The 15,515-nt window shown below is 37.7% G+C and overlaps 1 long non-coding RNA gene across 1 annotated transcript; it reads right to left on the reverse strand.

Moving 5' to 3' along the window:
* Window positions 8,484-12,747, reverse strand: LOC110264253. The gene is made up of 4 exons (XR_002350055.1): window positions 12,239-12,747; window positions 12,070-12,137; window positions 11,803-11,964; window positions 8,484-8,709 (listed from the first exon to the last, which is right to left on the reverse strand). It is a non-coding gene; the product is annotated as an uncharacterized LOC110264253 (long non-coding RNA).

Genomic DNA, 15,515 nt, shown 5'->3' on the forward strand with positions numbered 1-15,515 from the left:
TCCGACTTGTGGACTGGCTATGCTGCTAATCCTTCGTCACCGGAGGGTGGGGGGTACCTGCAAAGGACTCCGATGCTTAAGTTAGCAATGGTATTAAGCAGGTTTTTAGTAGAATCAGAGTATGAGTTATACCTGGGTGCTCCAGTGTATTTATAGTAGTGTGGGCTGACCTTTCTGATAAGTTAAGTTAGTTATCTTATCTTATCTTATCTTATTTTGAGTGAAGTCAGCTTATCTTCAAGGGAACTGCCTTTATCTCTATAGGCTTGGATTGCCTTTGGATTTGGGTCGTGTTCCTTTACTTGGGCCCTTTATTGGGCTTTCCTGTCGATTTGGCCGAACTCTTTGAGAAGAGGTCGGATAGCCTGACCTGAAGAGGTCGGTCGCTTTGTCACTGAACATCTCGGGTCGGATAGCTCGACCCAGGGTGTGAACAGTAGTAGACTTGCACGTTTTGGTTGGGTTGAGCTTGAGGAGCTTGGTTCCACCTTTGGTTTGAATTCTCCCTCCATCATTGGTTTTGATTGCCTCCATGTTGGTAGGATCCTTGGTTGTAATTGGGCCTTTTTGGGCAAGGGTTGGTTACTGCCAATGTAGTGTCCTCTTGGAGTTGAGGGCACTCATCGGTGTAATGAGTATTACAAGCACAAACACCACATATCCTTGATGGTCCTTCGATCCTTGGAGGTTGAGGTGGGGCATTTATCAAAGCTTGAGGAATGTGTTGCCCTTAGGTGATTTGCCTCAACAAAATTGTCATCTCACCTAGGGTCTTTGTCAGAATAGCATCTCCGGAGGGAGAAACTTCACTCAAAGCTTTTAGTTGTGGACTCCTTGCCCTTGAGTGTTGAGTTGAGTCCGCTAAGTCTGATATAACTTCCCACGATTCTGCAGCGGTCTTGTTTTTGGTCAATGATCCTCCACTCGCGGCATCTAAGGAAAGCTTATCTTGGTGGTGCATTCCTTGACAAAAATAACTGATAAGAACCAAATCATCAATCCGGTGGTGAGGGAAAGCCTCTAACAACTTCTTGAATCTCTCCCAGTATTCATACAAAGTCTCCCCATCTCGTTGCACAATGCAAGAGATCTCTCTTCGCAGCTTGTCTGTTTTCTGAGGAGGGTAGAATTTTTCCAAAAATTCTTTACGCAGCAAGTCCCAATTGGATCTAACTTCACCCAGTTGTGTATAAAACCACTCCTTCGCTTTTCCCTCTAAAGAGAACGGGAAAGCGAAGACCAACACTGCGGATTCATCCACCCCATGTCTTCTTGCAGTTGCGCATGCAACTTGGAAATCCTTTAAATGCTTTAGAGGATCTTCCCTAGGTAGTCCATTGTATTTAGGGAGCAAGTTTATAGTGCCGGACTTGAGCTCAAAATTCGGGTCCAAAGTCGGATACAAAATTTGAAGCGGTTGCAAGTTAAGATCACGAGCTCCGGCCTCCTTCAAAGTGATCCTTCGAGGTGGGTCTGCCATGACGGTGTCACCTGAGTAACTCACAGAGAATTCAGTACTCCCCACAGATGAATATATGGTCTCCGCGTTGATTGGAGAATGATGGTCACGGGTTGATGGTGATAGTGAATTGGAGTGCTCCTCAAGGGAGCCCGATTCACTATTCACGAAAGCTAGCCGGCGCCAAGCTTGCCTTATACGAGTTAAAGTTTGTTTAATTTCCGGATCAAAAGTGACCAAGCTCAGGTCTGGAAGCGACCGTGTCATTCAACTGAGGAGGCAATGAAAGCATGCAATTATGAAAAGTAAAACAAAATAGGCAAGTAAATAAGAACAAACTTAACAATCAACAACTACTAAGACTAACTAAAGAGGAAAGTAGTATCTACAATTAGTGCCATGTAGCAAACCAAAATCAAGTATTCACACTATTCACATATTTACAACAACCAAAATTATAGCATTCATTGCACTTAAAGTGAACTCCCCAACAACGGTACCAAAATTTGATGGTGCGAGAGATTGATTGCCGGTTCAGAATTTAATCAAAAACAAGAATCAATCCATTGGTAGCATAGTCCAAACCAACAACAACTCTCACAATCAAATTGGAAATTCAAAAGATGTGTTACAATTCAAAACTAGTTCAAAACCGAGAGTATTTGACTCCCGGGTCGTCTCCCAAGGAACACTTGAGGACAATGAGTGTACAATTCCGGTTGTAGTGATCAAGGGGTTATAAATGAAGAAATGAACATATAAACCAATAAAAGAACATGCAAAATTGTAATGATTGAACTAATAAAGAAATTAAAGAACCGACTATGTAATATAAACAAGTAAAGTATAAAAGAGATTAACATAGAAGTGTATGAAAGATTGAAAGCATAAAAAGAGTCTTGGCTTGGAGTGAGCTAAGGGTCCTTTCCTTGTTGGAACCACAACTATGACAATTATGATGGATTAGTCTCACTTGATCAACCCTCACATCGGAAAGAAAGTAAAATGAGCATAAGTGTCCTTAACCCACAAATCCTAAATTGCTTGCTAATTGCCTTAACAACAAATTAGCGTTAGTGGGAACAAGAACAATTAACAATCCAAGAATTGACACTAAATGTTGGACATTCCAACTCTAGGAACCCATTTGCTCACTTTACCCAAGCCAAGAACAAAAAATTTAGCCTAAAACCATATTTGACATTTTGTCAAACACTTGGTGGGCAAAAACCTTAAACATGGTAAAAATGAGAAAAGACTTGAAATAAAAAGCAACAATTGATCTCAAGCAACAAGAATAACACAAGAAAGCATAAAACAAACATCAAACATCAAATTCATCAACAAGAAATTGAAATTGCAAGAGAAAAGTAAAATTGAACTATAACTTGAATTAGAGGAAAGAGTAAGAACAATGTAACTATAAAGAGTAATAACAAGAGAATACTTACAATGGAAACTAGCAAAATCCAAGATAAAAAATGGAAATGGCAGTTGAATGTAAAACCCTAATATAAACCCTAATAGAGATGATGAAAAAAACTTAGAGAAAACTAAACTAAAAGATTCCTACCACTACTCCTAAACTATACTAATGATATGCTATGTTATGGTCTTCCTTTCCCTTCCAATATGAGCTAAAAGACTTCAGAAATGGGTCTCCAAAGCCTCAAAATTGCCAGTCATATGCCATTTGAATGAAGTCATGTGCGGACACCTGTGCGGCGCACAAGCGTGTGCATCCGCACACTTTGCGAAAATCCCTTCTTGTGCGTACGCACAAGTAGCTATGCGCACGCACACTAGGCGATGCTTGAATGGATGCGCGACACGCTCGAAAAGATCCACGCGCTCTGATTGGGCTCCTGTGCGTACGCACGCATGTCTGTGCACACGCACACGTCTCTGAACTCATCTCCTTTGATTCTTCATGTTTCCTCCACTTTGCATGCTCTTCTTCCATTTTCTCCAACCCATTCCTACCTCATACACTTGAAATCATTCACAAAGAACATCAAGGCATCGAATGGAAGGCAAATGGAATAAAATAGATTGAATTGGGAACAAAAAAGCATATTTTCATAATCAACCACAAATTGGGTAGGAAAGTACAAGAACATGCTATTCATGGGAATAAGTGCAAGTTTATGTGATGAAATCCATTCAATTCTAACCAAAAATCATCATCAAATATGGATTCATCATGTCCAGAGCTCTTAAGCACACTCTTCGGACCATGACTTTAACTGCTCAGTCTCAAGCGTTTCATTTGACACCTTCACACCACAAGCATATAGTTAGGGAAGCAGCTCAATTGAACTGCCTAGGCTAAGATATTTCTTTTAGGCCGTCCTAACCATAGATGCTCAAAGCCTTGGATCCTTGCTCTTGCCTTTTGGTTTAAAGAGCTATTGGCTTTTTCTGCTTTTTTCTTCTTCTTTTTTTCGCATATATATATATATTTTTTTTTTTTCTTTTATTGCTTTTTTTGCTGCTTTTTCTTACTTCAAGAATCAATTTTTGGATTTTTCAAATTCCAATATTCTTCATCATATTTTGGACTTTTATCACCATTCTTTCAAGAACCAACATTCTTTAACTCCAACATCAAACATGCACTGTTTATTTCATGCATTCAGAGAGGAAAAGCAATGCCACCACATAAAGTAATTGAACTTTTCTTAATATATAACTCAAAATTTATTTACCTTTACTGCTTCTAAAAAAATGAAAATTTTATTCAAGTTCAATGAGATGATAAGAAGAACATTTTATAGCTAATTGGAAAATAAAAACTTAAATCCTAATAATGCTTATGTAATTCTTAAATTAAAAGACAGGAATTTAAATAAAAATTTAAATGCTACTAATGATCATGTAAATCTAAACATAAGAAACAGGAATTAGAATAGCCACAAAAATACGTAGGTGGAACTCAACCACCTTAATCATGGGAGGCGTTAGGCTCTTCAGGGGACAATTTCTGACGCTTCAGCTCTTCTAGCTCATGCTTCTGCTTCTCTTGTTCCTTTACCAGTTTGCAAAGCATGCTAGTCTGGTCTTTTTTCTCCTCTCTTAATTAATCCAAGGTGGTTTGCAGTTGTGCAATAGATGCTTCCAGCTGGGTCCAGTATTTAATTAGAGGGACCTCTTGTGCTTGCTCAGGCGCCTTGCTTTTGGGTTGATCAGCTGGTACTTGGGCGCTTTCTATTACCTGCTTGGTGATAGGGCTTTCTACAGGGATGAATGAATCCCTGTTAATCATGACTCCAGCTTCCTTACACAAGCAAAAAATAAGGTTTGGATAGGCCAATCTGGCATGAGTTGACATCCTTTTTGCAACCTTGTATAACTCAAAGGGAATTAGTTGGTGGACTTCCACCTTATTCCCCTTCATAATACAGTGAGTGAATCTTCACAGCCCTTCTGATGGTAACATCCGAACGGTTGCTAAAAAGGAGTATGGAACACCCAATGAAATTCAACTAACACCTAGCAGCTGGTTTAAAATCTACTCTTCTCAGTTGGTTCTGGTTACCTTTTGTGTTGTTGATCCACTTAGTTCCAGGCAGACATATGTCTTCTAGAATCTGATACAACTTTGGATTAGCCACCACTTTCCTATTAAAGGATTCTGGATCATCCTTTTGTGGAGGTAGCTTGAAGATCTCTCTCACCTTGTCAAGATGAAAATAGAGAGTCTTCCCTCGCACCATGGTGCGAAAAGTATAAAATCCTTGTCCATCTTTCTTTTGCTTATCTATCATCCACAGATTTGCATAGAATTTAAGGATAATTGTTATTCCAACAGTGATCTTAGGATCAGCTAGAATCTCCCAGCCTCTCTTCCGAATTTGCTCTTGGATCTCCGGGTACTAATCTTATTTTAATTTGAATTTGGCTTCTGGGATCAATGTCCTCTTGCACATGATTTTGTAAGAATTTTCTTCATGCTGCTTTGCGTAGAATCAGAAAGGGTTGAAAACAACTTCTTGGTTGTCTTCTTTCTTGCTTCTTGAAGTAGGATTTCCACTTTTTGGAGCGATTGAATTCGGATGAAGTGAGAAGGAAAGGCTCTTTCCACATCAAACTTAAAAGGTTTGCTCGTTCTTGAGTAAAAGAATGGAAAGAAGATAAAGAAGAAGAGAGGAAGAATTCGAATGCAAGGAGTACGAGGGTGGCCGAATGGTATAAATAGGGATGGGGAGGATGGTATTTAAAAATTTAATTAGATACAAGATAAATAAGATATGATTCATACTTTAGTAAAAGATAGAAAAAGATAAGCTTTGAAATCAAAATATATGAAAAAGATAAAAAAAATAAGATAGAAGGTATGAAAAAGATTTTAAAGTTAAATAAAAGACATGAAAGTGATTTGAGATTTTGAAAAAGATTTGAAAAAGATATGAAATTTTGAAAAGATTTGAAAAGGATTTGAAAAGATTTTAGATTTGAAATTAAAAGAGGATGATTGAAGGAATCTTGTTTAGAAGATATAATTAAAAAGATGATATTTGGAAAAGATAAGTTTTGAAAAAAATCAAAAACATCCTAACCCTGTTAAGGGCGTTGAACGCCCAAAATGGCAACCATTCTGGCGTTCAACGCCAGGCTGCTCCTCCTTTTTGGGCGTTGAACGCCCAGCCAGTGCCCCCTAGCTGGCATTCAACGCCAGCTTGCCATTCCTTCTTGGGCGTTGAATGACTAGCCAGTACTCCCTGGTCGGCATTCAACGCCAGTCTTGCCTCCCCTTTCAGGGCGTTGAACGTCCAGCCAGTGCCCCCTAGCTGGTGTTCAATGCCAGGCTTGCTATCCCTTGAGGGCATTCAACGCCTAACCAGAACCTCATGGTTGGCATTGAACGCCAGTCTTTTGCCTCCTGGGGGCGTTCAACGCCCCCTTTTTCCTTCTTGCCTGGCGTTCAACGCTAGTAAGGGGCCTTCCCCAGGGCACTTTGTTTTCTGCTCTGACTGTTTCTATTTCTGTTCTAACCACTACATTTGACCACAATCTTAAACAAACGTAAAAATTAAACTGAGATAACTGAAATAAACTTAATGAAAAACATAAATAACTTTAATTTTGGTTGGGTTGCCTTCCAACAAGCGCTTCTTTAACGTCACTAGCTTGATGGTACTGCACTCATGTCAGCAATAAGGTGGATTTTGCTTGTTCAATCTCACCATCCAAGTAATGTTTCACTTTTTGGCCATTAATAGTAAATCATTTATCAGTGTAATTGCACTGGAGTTCTATATGACCATAGGGTCATACATTAGTGATTAGGAAAGGTCTTATCCAACGTGACTTAAGCTTTCCAAGGAAGAGCTTTAGTCTAGAATTGAAGAGCAGAACTTTCTGTCCAAGTTCAAGGACTCTGGAAGAAATCATTCTATCATGCCACTTTTTGGCCCTTTCTTTATAAATCTTTGCATTCTCAAATGCAGTAAGTTAAAATTCATCAAACTCATTTAGCTGGAGCAACCGTTTTTCTCCTGCTACCTTTGCATCAAGGTTCAAGAGTTTGGTTGTCTAGTAGGCCATGTGTTCCAGCTCCACTAACAGGTGCCATGCCTTTCCATACACTAATTGATATAGTGACGTTCCTAGAGAGCATCATCAAGCTTTCTTGCCCAATCCTTTCTAGAGGTATTCACTGTTCTTTGCAGGATTCTCTTTAGTTCTCTATTTGAGACTTCATCTTGCCTATTTTTCTGTGGGTGATATAGGGTGGCCACTTTATGGCGAACTCCATATCGGTTCAGCACAGAGTCAAGCTGTTTATTGTAGAAATGAGTTCATCCATCACTGATAAGTGTCCGAGGGACACCAAATCTGCTGAAGATGTTCTTCTGAAGGAACTTCATCACTACTCTAGTGTCATTTGTGGGTGATGCGACTGTCTCTACCCATTCAGACACATAATTTACGGCCACAAGGATGTAGGTGTTTGAGTATGAAGGTGGGAAAGGACCCATGAAGTCTATACCCCATACATCAAACAACTCAGTCTCTAAGATTCCTTGCTGAGGCATGTCATGACCATAGGGGAGATTGCCAGGCCTTTGGCAACTGTCACATCGTCGGACAAACTTTCGGGAATCCTTAAAGAGTGTGGGCCAATAGAAACCACTTTGGAGGACTTTAGTGGCTGTGCGCTCTACTCCAAAGTCTCCTCCATAATCGGAGCCATGGCAATGCCATAGCATTTTCTGTGCCTCTCCTTCAGACACGCAGCGGCGGATCATCCCATCCGAGCATCTCTTAAAGAGATACGGTTTATCCCACAAGTCGTATTGACCATCATGAATGAGCTTTCGGGCCTGTTGCTTACTGTACTCTTTGGGATGAATCTTATTACCTTGTAATTTGTAATGTCTGCAAACCAAGGTGTTGTCCGGATAGCAAAGAATTGCTCCTCCAGAAAGGTTTCAGACACCACAGTAGAGGGATATCCCTTCTACTGGTTAAATTCGAGACAGGTGGTCATCCACTTGATTTTCTGACCCTTTTTTGTCTCTGATTTCTATGTCAAACTCTTGCAGACGTAATACCTATCTAACCAGCCTAGGTTTAGAATCTTGCTTGGTGAGTATATACTTCAGAGAAGCATGGTCAGTATAAATAATGACCTTAGATCCTATTAGATAGGATCTGAACTTGTCAATGGCATGAGCCACTGCAAGTAATTCCTTCTCTGTGGTAGTGTAGTTTTTCTGTGCGACATTTAGAACACAACTGGCATAATAAATGACATGCAGAAGCTTATCATGCCTCTGTCTCAGGACTGCATGGCATGGTCACTAGCATCACACATCAGTTCAAATGGTACGTCCCAGTTGGGCGCATAGTGTAACATCCCTTCCAGCAAAATACCTTGCTTAAGTCAGGGTATTTCTACTAGAAAGAACGTTACGTGTCCTTTTCTAATATTAACTACTTAATTACTGAGCCTTTGTATCGATTTCGCGTTTCAGTTTTAAGAAAATGCCAGAAAATTTTGTTTTTATTCATTAAAGACATGTATCAAGGATAAACATTGCAAATAATAATAACAATCACAGAAGTATTATTATTAGTAATTCTTATACATAGGAAGTCATATAAATCCAAATACAATACCTACCCCTCTGATAAAATAAAACTTCAAAGGACAAGAGCGAGGGGACTCTATGAAAGCAATTAAAACCATAAAGAAAGCCTACTAATCGCTCGCAGCTTCAAATTGCGTCTTCAAACCTGTGTCACTGAAACGGTGGAAAATTTGGGGGTGAGAACCAAACCACATGTTCTCAGTAGAGGTCGAGAATGCCGTGAAAGTAAAGAATAAAGCGCAAATAGTTAATTTCATTCAGAGACATCTAAAAGAAAATTAACCTTCTTTAAAAGTATTAGTTAATTATTCAAAATCCTAGACCCATATTTTCTTTATAAAACTCATAAAAGTTTCCTAGACTGTATGAATGACTAATCTGTTCCAAGCATAGGTTCATTAAGTCTATGCTGAACCAGCTCAATCTTTCATACTTACTAAACCTCAAACACAATCCAATCACGGCCTCAGGCCCAAGCAATTCAACCAACACCCAATTCACCACAATCCATCCAATCAGTTACAAACACAAGTAATGAGGTTCAAACACAATCAAGAGCAATTATATCAAGTATAGCAATTAGCAGTTAACAGAATTATTCATTTAGGCATACCAATTACAATATACACACCCAAACAATGTCACATAGATGCATATGATGAATGTCTAGTCCTAGTACAGGCTATGAGCTCATGTGTCGGTTGGCTGCCCGTAATCCTGACATTTATCCGGTCACGAGTAATCCCGATTTCCCGAATACGATTTTTCGTTCCTAAATAAATGCGCATATGATAATAGCCGCTCATTTGAGACAGCCTCTGCTTACTGTAGGAAAATATATATATACTCTGCTCTGCTCTGGGGAAGCGGAAAATGGCTGTAGGTAACTTAGTTTTCCTACAGAGGCTCTGGGTTGCATTAAGCAACTAATATATATTAAATATAGCTCTGGGTTGCATCAAGCAACTAATATATATATAAATATAGCTCTGGGTTGCATCAAGCAACTAATATATATAAATATCTCTTTATTATATTACTCTTCTCTTTATATCTCTTTACTCTGTTCTGGTTTCTCTTTTCTCTGTATCTCTTTACTCTATTTTAATTACTCTGTTCTCTGTATCTCTTTTATCTTCTCTGATTACTCTTTTCATCTGTATCTATATTACTTTTTTTCTCTTTATCTCTTTACTTTACTCTGGTTACTCTGTTTTCTGTGTTTCTCTACTCAGCTCCGATTGCTCTGCTTAACGTATGTATTTAAAGCTTATGTAAATTTCAGTATGAATAGTTAGCCTGTCCCAAGTATATGTTCATTAAGTCTATACTATTCTGTTCTCTGTATCTCTTTACTTTTCTCTGAATACTCTTTCATTTGTATCTATATTACTCTTTTTCTCTTTATCTCTTTACTCTTTTGTAATTGTAAATATGCAAGCGGGACAAAACCCATGTCCTTGCTAGCAACTTTATAAACCAAATATATTTTCTCAAAAGAATCAGTAAAGTTATTATCGTTAAACAAGTCTCAAGTATTCATTTTGATTAAGTCATTTTACTTTTATAAAAATTTGGACATAATCTCCTTTAAAAATAGGACTTAGCCACCCTTACGGGTTCCTTCTTTCTCAACAGTTCATCAGCCTCTTTCAGCAGTTGCCACAACAATATATATTCTCAAAAACATTTGATAATAGTATAGAAAATCTATTTCTTAAATTCCATATCCAAAATAATTGTCAACACAACCTGGCAGCCTGATTTCCATTTTATTTTTAAAATATCAAATGAATTCGGAATCATGTAAACTTTATATCCATACGACCGTCTCGGATTAAGCTTTCTATTAAACTAAAAATCATAATTTTTCGCTGACTCTAGCTTCGGGAATATAAGCAAAACCGTGACTGTTCTGCAGTGTTTTAAAACCAGAAGACAGCAGCACCATACAACATGTGAAATTTCATATAAAATCCAAATTAAATCCAATTACCTTCAAAATTAATATGGTTAAACATAACGCATCCAAATTTCTTTCTCAATTAGTTCCAGGGTCATACCATTTTTAATGAAGGAGTTACGTAGCTTGGAAGTTAGGTAATTTTCTGCAGAATTCTGTTTTACAAATCATTGAACACAACCTCTTCCAAGTCCCATAACTCACTTATTAAAACATGAATAGCCCTGAAATTTGAATCATATGTACTAAACATACTCAACTTTCACCTCCAATTAGTTGCATCTTAATATCATTTCAGAATTAATAATTATAAAGTCTCAAAGTTACTGACTTAGAAAACAAAACCTGACTTTTACTGCATAATACATCTTATTTTAAAAATTCATATCTTTAAAACCACAACTCTAACAATTCTAAATTTTTATGAAATTAAAGTACTAGGACCAGAGTTTCATTTAAAATTTGTTCCATTTCAAAAATTCAAACTAGAGAATTTTTAATAGAGGAAACAAATTGCTGTTGTGTTAAACGTTCTGCAGAAAAATCAGATTTGACATCCATAATTCAAAAATTTACCATAAATCATAAACTTAATGAAAAAGTCTCAAATTCACTAGTTCAGCTCCCTATATTCCCAAGCTTAATCCGGACTTAGTTCCACGCAATTCCGATAATCATAGAATTAGTTATAGCTTTTCAAAGTTTCTAATTTCATTTAAAGTAGTGCAGAAAATCAGATTCACAACTTAACTTTGAAAAATCATAACTAATGTTCCAATTAATATGAAACCTTCAACATTAAATCTCAACAATCACACTTAATATAATTTACTTAAATTCTCATCATTTTAGTCACTATAGAGCCACTGATTCACTTTCAAAGTTGCCGTTTAATTTCAAGAGAACCTAATTTTCAACAAACCATTTTGTATTCAAAATCCAACCCTTCAATACCCCTCAAAACCAACTCCAAATCAACCACCAACCAAGTTCACTAACATTACAACATACCAAATAACAGCTCAACGGCAATAAATCCAACATAACCCATTAAAATTCAGAAATTCTCAACAATTATTCATCAAACAATTCCCAATCCACATAATCAATCAATATCACTAATCAACAATTCCAAATAACAATCTCAACCATTCCAATCACAATTTCAGCCACAATTCAATATTCAAGTAGTCAATCAATTACTCACAGATATTAAATCTATTTGTAGTTATTCACTAAACCTTGTAGGCATTCTTAAATTGAAATCGTTTTAAACCCCATACCTCGATGTCGTAATCGCAGGATTTAACACAGCAATTCCCTTTATTCCTAATTCATGGCAGCAACCACAACAGTGACACCGGAGACCCTCTGCAGCAGCGATGTCATCAATAATCGCGATAATGGTGGCAAGACCGAAACAGAAATATTTTTGGGCATTTTTCCTATAACAATGAAGCGGCAAGCAGAGATAACAATAATCAAAATAGGTTGTGAATGATACAGATTCAGATACAAAGATGAAGGAGGCTGTGGTAACCAAGCAATACCAGGGCAGGGCTGAAATAGTTCATAGCAGCAACGATTCTTTTGGAAAATCGATCGTCACAGTCCACAGCTGCAGCAGCTTAATCAGTAATTAAAGAAAACATGGAAACGAAGCCACAGTAGTAGAATTACGGTGACTACAACAACAGGGAAGATAGCTTCCTCCTCTACCTCAGCTCGTGATTCCGGCGGCGGCGGCGGCGGAGCATCCTTCAACGACGCTGGCTAAGAGAGCACCCACCACCACACGTTCTTCTCCTCCTCCGCCGGTTGTTCACGATTCTCCCCCTCCTTAACTTAATCGACGACGCAGCTTCGGAGATGATATTAGCGGTCTCCATGGTGACGGTTGCTGCGAGCTCGACGGCAGCTGAACCAGCAGCGGAGGCAACGCATGACAGCAACAACGATGAGCGAGTGAACGTCTCCGTCGATCTCTTTCTCTTCGGGATTTTGCTTCTCTTCTTCTCTGGCTCTAACGACAGCAACGGCAACCGGCACAAGGAGCGGCACAGCACGGCGATCCTCCTTCCTCTCTTCTTACTCCGTTCTGTCACTCTCTCCCCCTGTTCTCCGTTTCCCCCCTCAAGCTCCCCCTGTTCCCTTTCTTTCCTTTCTGTGTATGTGTTTATTTGTGAAATTAGGGTATCAATTAGGAATTTAGTGAAATTAGGATTTTATAAAGAAATAAGGATAGTTATGAATAGATATTTTGATAAAATTGAAGAGTAGAGTAATTTTTAAAATTAAATATACTCTATAAAAAATATATAAGAACATTATTTATCAACATATTGCTAAGTTCAATTAATTATTTCTAGTTTAAATTATAAAATAAGTATATTAATCACATTTTTATAAAATGTACTTTAAACTCAATACCAATTATTCAAATTAAATGATATAACATTTTATTATTTTTCTATTACCGAAACTTTAATTTCAATTTACAAAATATCTAATTATAATAAATTACTTAAACTTTAAGTATTTATAAAAATCCATTTAATCATTCCTAATAAATTAATCTCTAAGAGCTCAAACTAATAAAATAAACCATAATTCATTCATAATAGAAATTTTCTTAATTTTAATTATATAACACCTTCATTACTAAATTCTAATTTGAAATTATATAAAATAACCAATTATAAGAATTTACACAAAAATATTAATTGAATTAACTCCAAATATTAGTAAACTAATTTAATTACTCTCAATTGATTAATTTATAAAATAAGATATCAAATCAATAAAATAAATCGTAACCTTTTCAGAATAAAAGTTACTTAAATTAAATTATACAATTCTTTCTTATTTTTCAATTACTAAAATTATACAAAATATTCTATTATAATAAGATTACTTAAAAATATTAATTGATTTCAAAATAAAACTATCTCCGAATCTATTTAATTATTTCTAACAAAATAATTTCTAAAATTATAAAGTTTAAACTTAATAAGATAAAATCACAATTTATTTATATTTAGATTTTCAAAAATGCGGGATGTTACACATAGATGACAGGCGTAGTAATAAGCTTAACTTTCAGAGTCTCAAAGGCCTGCAGACACTCTTGGTCAAAGACAAATGGAGTGTCTATAAACCTCCTGTAGAATCCTGCATGTCCCAGGAAAATCCTGATTCCTTTGACATTGGTGGGTGGTGGTAATCGCTCAATCACCTCCACCTTAGCTTGATCCACTTCTATTCCATTGTTCGAAATCTGATGCCCAAGAGCAATTCCTTCAGTCACCATGAAGTGACATTTTTCCCATTTTAAAACAAGGTTTGTCTCTTGGAATCGTTTGAGAACAAGGGCTAAATGGTCAAGGCAGGATTCAAATGAATCTCCAAAGACGGAGAAGTCATCCATGAATACTTCAAGGAACTTTTCCACCATATTAGAGAGGATGGAGAGCATACATCTCTGAAAGGTGGCAAGTGCATTGCACAGGCTAAATGGCATTCGCCTATAAGCAAACACATCATATGGGCATGTAAATGCTGCCTTTTCTTGATCCTGTAAATCTACTGCAATTTGATTATAACCGGAATAACCATCCAGGAAACAATAAAATGCATGCCGTGCTAGTCTCTTTAGCATTTGATCTATGATGGTAAAGAAAAATGATACTTTCTGATGGCGTTATTGAGCCTTCTATAGTTAATGCACATACGCCACCCTGTAACTGTCCTTGTAGGAATCAGTTCATTCTTTTTATTATGAAGCACTGTCATGCCTCCCTTTTTGGGAACAACTTGGACAGGGCTCACCCACGGGCTATCAGAGATGAGATAAATAATCCCAGCCTCCAATAATTTTTTGAATTCCTTCTGCACCACTTCCTTCATGGCTGGATTCAGTCGCCTTTGTGGTTATACCACTGGTTTGACGTCATCCTCCAGCAGGATCTTGTGCATGCATCGGGTTGGGCTTATGACTTTAAGGTCACTTATTGTCCACCCAAGAGTTGTCTTGTGTGTCTTTAGCACTTGGATTAGTGCTTTTTTTTCTTGTGGTTCTAAGGCAGAGCTTATGAGCACAGGATAAGTATCTCCATCTCCTAGAAATGCATATTTTAAGGAGGCTGGTAATGGCTTGAGCTCGAGTTCAGTAGGCTTGTCCTCCTCCTTAGGAGTTTTCAGAGTCTCTTTTATTTCCTCTGGCTCCTCTAACTCAGGCTGAGCATTGTAACCGGTGTCGTTCAACTCTTCTTCGAGTCTCTCAGCCATAGTCACTTCTTCCACCAGGGAATCAATGATATCAATACTCATGTACACCTATGGAGTGTCTGGATGCTGCATGGCTTTGACAACATTTAGTACGAACTCATCCTTATTGACTCTCAGAGTAACTTCTCCTTTCTGAACGTCAATGAGAGTCTGTCCTGTAGCTAGGAAGGGTCTTCCTAGGATGAGGGTTGCATTCTTGTGCTCCTCCATTTCTCGCACCACAAAGTCTGTGGGGAAAGCAAAGAGTCCAACCCTAACAATTATGTCCTCAAACACGCCTGAGGGAAGTTTAACAGAGCCATCAGTAAGTTGAAGACATATGCAGGTTGGTTTAACTTCATGAGTTAAACAGAGTCTCTTTATTAATGATGTAGGTATTAAGTTAGTACTTGCTCCAAGATCACATAGGGCTATCCTTGTACAGGCATCCCCTAAGGTGTAGGGTATCATAAAGCTTCTAAGATCTTTGGGTTTCTCTGGTAAGCTCTTTTGGATTACTGCACTACATTCTTCAGTGAGGAGGACTGTTTTTGCCTCTCTCGAATCCTTCTTATGACTTAAGATGTCTTTCATAAACTTAGCATAAGAAGGTATCTATTCAAGAGCCTCTACGAAAAAGATCTTGATCTCAAGTGTCTTGAGATAATCCCTAAAGCGGACAAACTGTTTATCCTTTTCCGCTTGGCGGAGCTTCTGATGATATGGCATC

This window comes from Arachis ipaensis, chromosome B07 (genome assembly GCF_000816755.2).
Source record: "Arachis ipaensis cultivar K30076 chromosome B07, Araip1.1, whole genome shotgun sequence".
NCBI lineage: Eukaryota > Viridiplantae > Streptophyta > Magnoliopsida > Fabales > Fabaceae > Arachis > Arachis ipaensis.